A 6,929-nucleotide genomic window follows, 5' to 3' on the forward strand; every position below is an offset into this window, starting at 1 on the left:
AGTCGGGCTTGGGAGTTCCATTATGCGAGGAGAAGGTATTAACACCCCCTACACGCCTGTTCTTATGAACGGTACCAAATTAATCAAAAATTATCTCAAAATAAATCTTATAAGCCTTTAAAATTACTCCTTTTCGAAAATCAAAGAAAATGCACAAAATGAGTACTATATAGGTATTCCCTCAGAATTGGGGCATATTGTGCTCCGAAGAGCTCAATGCCTCCCATTGCAATCATCAGGATGAAAAACAAGAAAATAGTTTACAAAAATACACTCCCGGGACTTTGAAATCTTTATAGAATTTTCTAAGTGAAAAGTAATATTCCGAGAGGTTTTTAGAATTTGTTCGAGATGGAAATAATTTTTTGGGCCTAAAAAATATTTTTGTGATTTTTCTAAGTGTGAACATTTTTTTTTTGTTGTGATTTTTCAATATTTTTCCTAAACTTAAAATAGCACAAATAAAATTAAGACAAAAACCATGGAAGTCAAAGTCTGAAAATATTTTTTTGAGTTTTCTAAAAATTTTGTGATTTTTTGACATTTTTGTAGATTTTTGTAAACTTTTCAAACATTGAAATGATATTAAATAAATAAAATGAAAAAGACTGGTGCCAACCGGTTTTTGGGGGGGGGGGGGGTGAACCGATCAAACTTTAACTAGTCTGGGGGAAAATTAGTTTAAGGTTTTGGTCGAGACAAACAAGCCAACATGCAGGGAGTTTCGTGAGGGTGTGAGAGTGACAAAGTGCGAGGAATAGTCTACATGCTCCCCAAACATTTTTTCTAATTTTTATCTTTTCTATTTTTTGTAATTTTCCACATCTCCCTAATCTCAACTATCAAAAAGATGAAAGTGAAACCGAGAATATTTTCAGAATTTTCTCCTAATTTTCTCCTTTTTATGATTTTTCACATTTTATAAATATACAATGTAGGTAATACTACATAAATGGTGAATGTGCAATTCAAGTTAAAATACTAATGTAACAAATATAAGATATAAGTAAAATCCTAATATACGAAATATATAATGTTGTCAAAATACTAAGATACTTAATATACAATATGACCAAGATTTTCATATACTAAATATATACTACTAAGATGCTAAACATATCATATAATTAGAATCCTAACTTGTTAAATATATAATATGATCTAAAAGACCCGAGCATACCGTGATAAGTATAAGCATATAATATGAACTAAAATACTAATGTAATAATAACTATAAACTACACATAACCTAAATATCATATAAACCTAATGGTAAACCTTATATTAAACCCGAACATGAATATCACAATATATAATAGAACAACATAACAATAAAAAAAATAATAAAACACCACAATACAAAGATGACCATAACAAAAATACAAACATAATAATAAAGCAAAGTGAAAACAAACAATAGTGCTACATCCCGTGAGTGTACTGTGTGTGTTTTAGTGTGTACTGTGTGGGTGTGTGTGTGCAGTGTGCATGTGTTTTAGTGTGTGTAACAGTGTGTGCATGGGGTGAATGTGTGTGTGATGTATGCGTAGAGCAGTGTGTGTTAGTGTGTGTTTCTGTTACTGTGTGCATGGGTGTGTATTTGAGTGTGTGTTCTGTGTGTATAGTGTTCTCCGAGTGTGTGCGCATGAGTGTGTGTTTGAGTGTGTGTTCTACTGTGTGTGTGTGTGTGTCCATGGCCATGAAACAATGTGTGTGCAGGTGTGAGGGAGGGAGAAGCTCACAGCAGCGACGCGAGCAAAAATATCCCCGATGAGGACGACAAAGCTAGCACGGTGCCTTGTCACAAATCACGAACAACAGATCTGGGCCTGATTCACTATTCCAGTGAACCGAAGAGACCAAACGAACGCCCGAGCGGAAAACCAATTAAATCCAACTCCCAAATAAAATCTTCAAGCAAATCGTAATAACATCGCACATCATAACCGGAGCGGAACAACCGATCTGAACTTCACAAATCCCGGTGAACCTAGTTGGAAAATCTTCAGAATAAGATCAACTTGAATATGAAGGCCAGGCTTTGACACTGAGAGTGGGCTGCTGCTGCTGCTATTCTGGTTGATCCGTGGCCAATCAAAAAAAACTTTACCCCTGTTGCAAATATTTTTTTTTTCGCTCGGCACAGCACCAAGAGAAAGAGTTTAAGTTCAAAGTGACCTCATGCACAGTATGTATAATGCAGAAAATCAACAAACCACCATCCTGAATGAGTTGAGCAAAGACCCAGCTGCTTTGACCCTTCAAGAGACAACCTAGAGAACAGCTTTGATTGATTTCTTATACACAGAAGAGGCTTGGAGCAGTGGGAGACAGGGACTGTGGATGCCCGAGAGCCGGCGAAGGAGAATGAGAGGCCGTGGATGACGATGATAGAGTGGGGCGTAGAATTCGGTGAAAACGTACCGAGACTCGATAAAAACACCGGGACTCAATAAAAACACCGGGATTTGTTGAAAACGAACTAGGACTCGCTAAAAACATTGGGACTCAATTGAACATAAACCGGGACTCGGCAAAAACATCGAGACTCGGTAAAAACACAGGGATTCATTGAAAACAAACCGGGACTCGGTAAAAACAAACCGGGACTAGGTAAAAACATCAGGACTCGGTACAAACACTGGGACTCATTAAAAACATACCGAGACTCGATCAGGTTTCTTAAAAAGGTCCTTCAATTTCTAGGACACAAAGCCAACTTTTATTGTACTGGGTCTTCTTGGGGTAGTTTGGTTAAAATTGGGGTGTCGACACCCAACATCTCACAAATATATCATAATTCATCACAATATTTACATTTTACTCATGTCACACCATTTAAATAATACACATAATCATATCATTTAAAAAAACAAAATCCAACCCATGTTCGTCATTCAGATTACTAAAAATACACCTTTAATATCCTTCTCAATTATCTAGAAAATTCATTACTTTCCACATTTCATTTTCACAAATAATATCCATACAACCCTTGGCTCAAAATCATAATTCAAACGGTTGGCTTTTCTTTTAAAATTCACTTGATAAACATATACATTTGTAACCACATATATTTTCCATTTACACCGGTAAATTCATAAAAACTACTGGCTTAATCTATTCTCCTTATCTGATTTCTTAAATTACGCCGGTAGGAACCCCAATATGATACCTGCTGTGTTCACCCGAACCCTGATTCAAAATTCCTATTTAATCCACACAAACCCTAGATCAACAACTATTAAACCTTCCCAAGCCCATACACCACTTTTAAACAATCATATACTAGCCAAACGGCTCATTTCTACCCTTACCTCACTTTGGGGTACAACTTGGAAAAACTCCGTTCGAAAATACACTCCATTAGACTTGTACAGAATTTCTCCTAGATCCTCGTAGCGGCTTCTGATCATCGAATCAGGCAACGAACGACAAGAAATCAAAGAGAGAAGGTGAAAAATGATGTTTTTAGAGAGAGAAGAAGAAGGATTTGAGGTTTCTTAATGAATAAGAAACGAAAAATTCAATTTATACTTAGCCACCCTCATCGACGAGATGACGTCTTCGTCAACAAATTACTGAAGGACATTCGTCGACGAAAGAAGAACTTCGTTGATGAACCCAAATTCTGAAATTCCTATCATTCAGGATCTCTTCGTCGACGACGCTTGAACTTCGTCGACGAACTTCTGAAGGACCTTCGTCAACGAAAACAGGAGATTTATCGACGAAGCTTACTGTTTCCTTTTTTAAAAATTTTCCCTTTCTTCTTTTCTTTATCATTTTCCATAAATTAATTTTTTGGGTCTCTATATGCCAAATCACCAAAAGAAGACCCACAGATGAAGTTACGCCTAACAAAAGAAGGTGTCGTGGAAGCAGTAATGGAAGACCGACATACAAAGCAAAGGAAGAAAGATCTTGTTGCTTACTACCGTAGGGAAACCAAGTGGCAGAGAACTTGGTACGTGCAATCAGAAGAAGAGATATTGGCTATGAGAAAAGAAAGGTGGGCGCTTCAGGTAACGCTCAACTAGAAAATCCTAATGTTGAGGGAATCCAAAGCAGAAATAAAAGGGACGTTTCATTACATACTAGAGCTGGAGGAGCAAAGTGATAAACAGAGGCACCACTACAACGAGGTGTTAAAGAAGTTGGAGCCTTGTGTAATGAAAGCCAGCTATTGGGAGGCCAAATACCGAGCCTTGCAGTGGACGATGGCCAGTGCAGTATCTCAAAGGCCAAAGTCAATTCAAGAGAGCACGAGCAGATCAGTGAGGGACAAGCCCGGGGTTCCGAATTCAAGATCAATCTGAGTCACTTAGTATTTTTGTATCCCTGAAATATTGTGCAAAAAGCATTTTTAATGAAAATTATGACGATCTTTTCTACGAACTTAGCTAAAGTAAAATAGGTTGCATACATGATCATGTTGTGTTTGTATATACTAATTCATTTATTCTATCCATGCCTTACACATTCATTTGCATAGCATAATCATGCATTTCCCGTTCAAAAAAAAAAGATTTTCTATACATAGAGAATTGTAACAATTGAAGCACCCTCTCACCCCTATAACACCAAAGAAGGGCGAGGGTTATGACAGAGCAAGTGGAAAATAAAATTGTGGGCCTAAAGTGGGGGAAAGAGGAGCTAAATGAGAAGATAAGTAAAATACTGGATTTGTTGATAGGAAAAGAAAAGAAAATCCTAGAATAGGGTGATGAGACCAATGTGGATCTCGTCCATGCTCCGGGTTTTAACTCAACCCATGGGCAAGCATCCACACCACCACCACTTGTCGTAGAGGGCCCACCACCAAAAGTGGCCCCATTCATCCTAATGGCACCAGTACTAGGGTTCCCAATGGATGGAGCAGCCCCAATGGTGATAACAGGGGTTGAAGCAAGCAATTTTGCAACCGAGCACCGTTGCAATGTGCTCGAAGAATGCCTAAAGGCCATCAAGGGGACCAATGTATCCTGTTCCTTCGACCCTGCAGATCTATGCCTGGTACCTAAGGTGGTGTTACCACCAAAATTCAAGGTACCACACTTTGAGAAGTTTGACGGGGCCCGATGTCCACAAACCCACCTACGATTGTACTATCAGCCGATGAATACCTACTTTGATGATGAAAAGTTAATGATGCATTGTTTCCAAAGTAGTCTAACCAGTGCAGCAGTTAGATGGTATATCCAGTAAGACAGGTTGCGAATATATACTTGGAGATATTTGACCAATGCCTTTGTCATCCAATACCGCCATGTGATGGAAATGGCTCCGGACTGGAAGAGCCTGCAAGAGATGGAAAAGAGACCTACAGAAACGTTCAGAGAATACGCTTATAGGTGGAGAGACGTGGCTATTCAAGTAAACCCTCTAGTATTGATCGGGAGGCCATATCTTTGTTCGTGGGCACGCTGAAAAAACCCTACCATGGACATCTCTTAGGAGCGACTCCTTATGACTTCATGAATATTGGCTGTGGGAGGAAGAATTGAGACCGACATCAAGGCAAGTCGAGTCAAGAATAGTGGCACTGAGATTGGTTTGAGTAAGAAGTGAGCCAAAGGAAAGAATGAGGAGGAGGCCCATATGATATAGGGGAACTTCAGTCAAAGAAGTTAGAATCAGAGGAGTTGTGACCAGCGGCTAAGAAGGAATTATGTTGTTAAACCAGCAGTTAACCAAGCAATGCATATGGGTGTGCGGCCCCAGTCCGTAGCTCCCAGGCCCAGACCAGCCCGTGCGAATGTTCAAGCACATGAAACAAATGTTCCTTAGAATTCATGAAGGATTGAGCCCATCCTTATGACCTATGCAGAACTGTTTCGCCAGTTGTGAGAAAGGGGGATGGTAACAACCATACCAAGGATTCCTGTCACCAACCCTCCCCAGCATTGGTTTGACCCTGAGGTATATTGCGAGTACCATGCGAATTCTCCCGATCATTCCATCGACCGGTGCTACTCATTTAAGTATAAAATGCAAGTGTTAAGGGATGCAGGGTGGCTAGATTTCAATGACAAACTGCCAGGAATCTAGGGGAAACCCCTGCCTAACCATAGGGGAAACCTTATTGGCATGATAGAAGAAAGAACCAAGGGAATTCTGGAGGCAAATCTTGATCAAATAACCCTAGACTAGGTGTATTGTGAACTCGTGGCAGCAGGCCTAGTAGAACAAAGGGCCACTTGTTCAGAAGGCACACTTTGCCCGTGTCGAAATTCAGAGAAAAGTTCTGTGCAACAGTATGAAACTTTTCGAACTCTCTTGTGCAAGTTGCTTGACAGTAAGAGTGTTGAGGTTGGCTTTATTTAGGAGGGTAGTGAAATTTCAGCTATAGGGGACAATGAGTAGGAGCATCCCCAATACACATGCCAACCCTTCATACCCGTTGCAGGAAGGACCCTTTGTACCCCTGAAGTGCTGGCTCTCCTGGTAATTTCCGCTCCTCAGCCATTGCCATACCAAAATGACAAAGTAGTACCTTGGAAGTATGATTGCGAGGCTCATGTTGAAGTGGGCACAAACAATGTGGTAGGATAAAAAGGGGTAACTCATAGTGGGAGAGTGTCACGTCGAAACAATTGGAGAAACCGAATTTAGAAAAAACAGGAGAACAAAGCAAAAGCCTCAAAAAGCCCATTCCACCACAAAAGGCAAAAGAGTTCCTAGAGCTGATAAAACACAGCAAGTACAGTATAGTTAATCAGCTAAACAAAATGCCGGTACATATCTCCATTTTGTCCTTACTATTGAACTCAGAAGTCCACCAAGAAGCCCTATTGAAGATACTCAACCAGGCATACATCCCTCTAGATATTAGTGTCGACAACTTCAACCACGTAATTGGGATTCTAGCTACAACCAATTACATAACTTTCTTTGAAAAGGAAATTCTGCCAAAGGGAAGGGGGCAT

This window comes from Malania oleifera, chromosome 5 (genome assembly GCF_029873635.1).
Source record: "Malania oleifera isolate guangnan ecotype guangnan chromosome 5, ASM2987363v1, whole genome shotgun sequence".
Classification (NCBI taxonomy): domain Eukaryota; kingdom Viridiplantae; phylum Streptophyta; class Magnoliopsida; order Santalales; family Ximeniaceae; genus Malania; species Malania oleifera.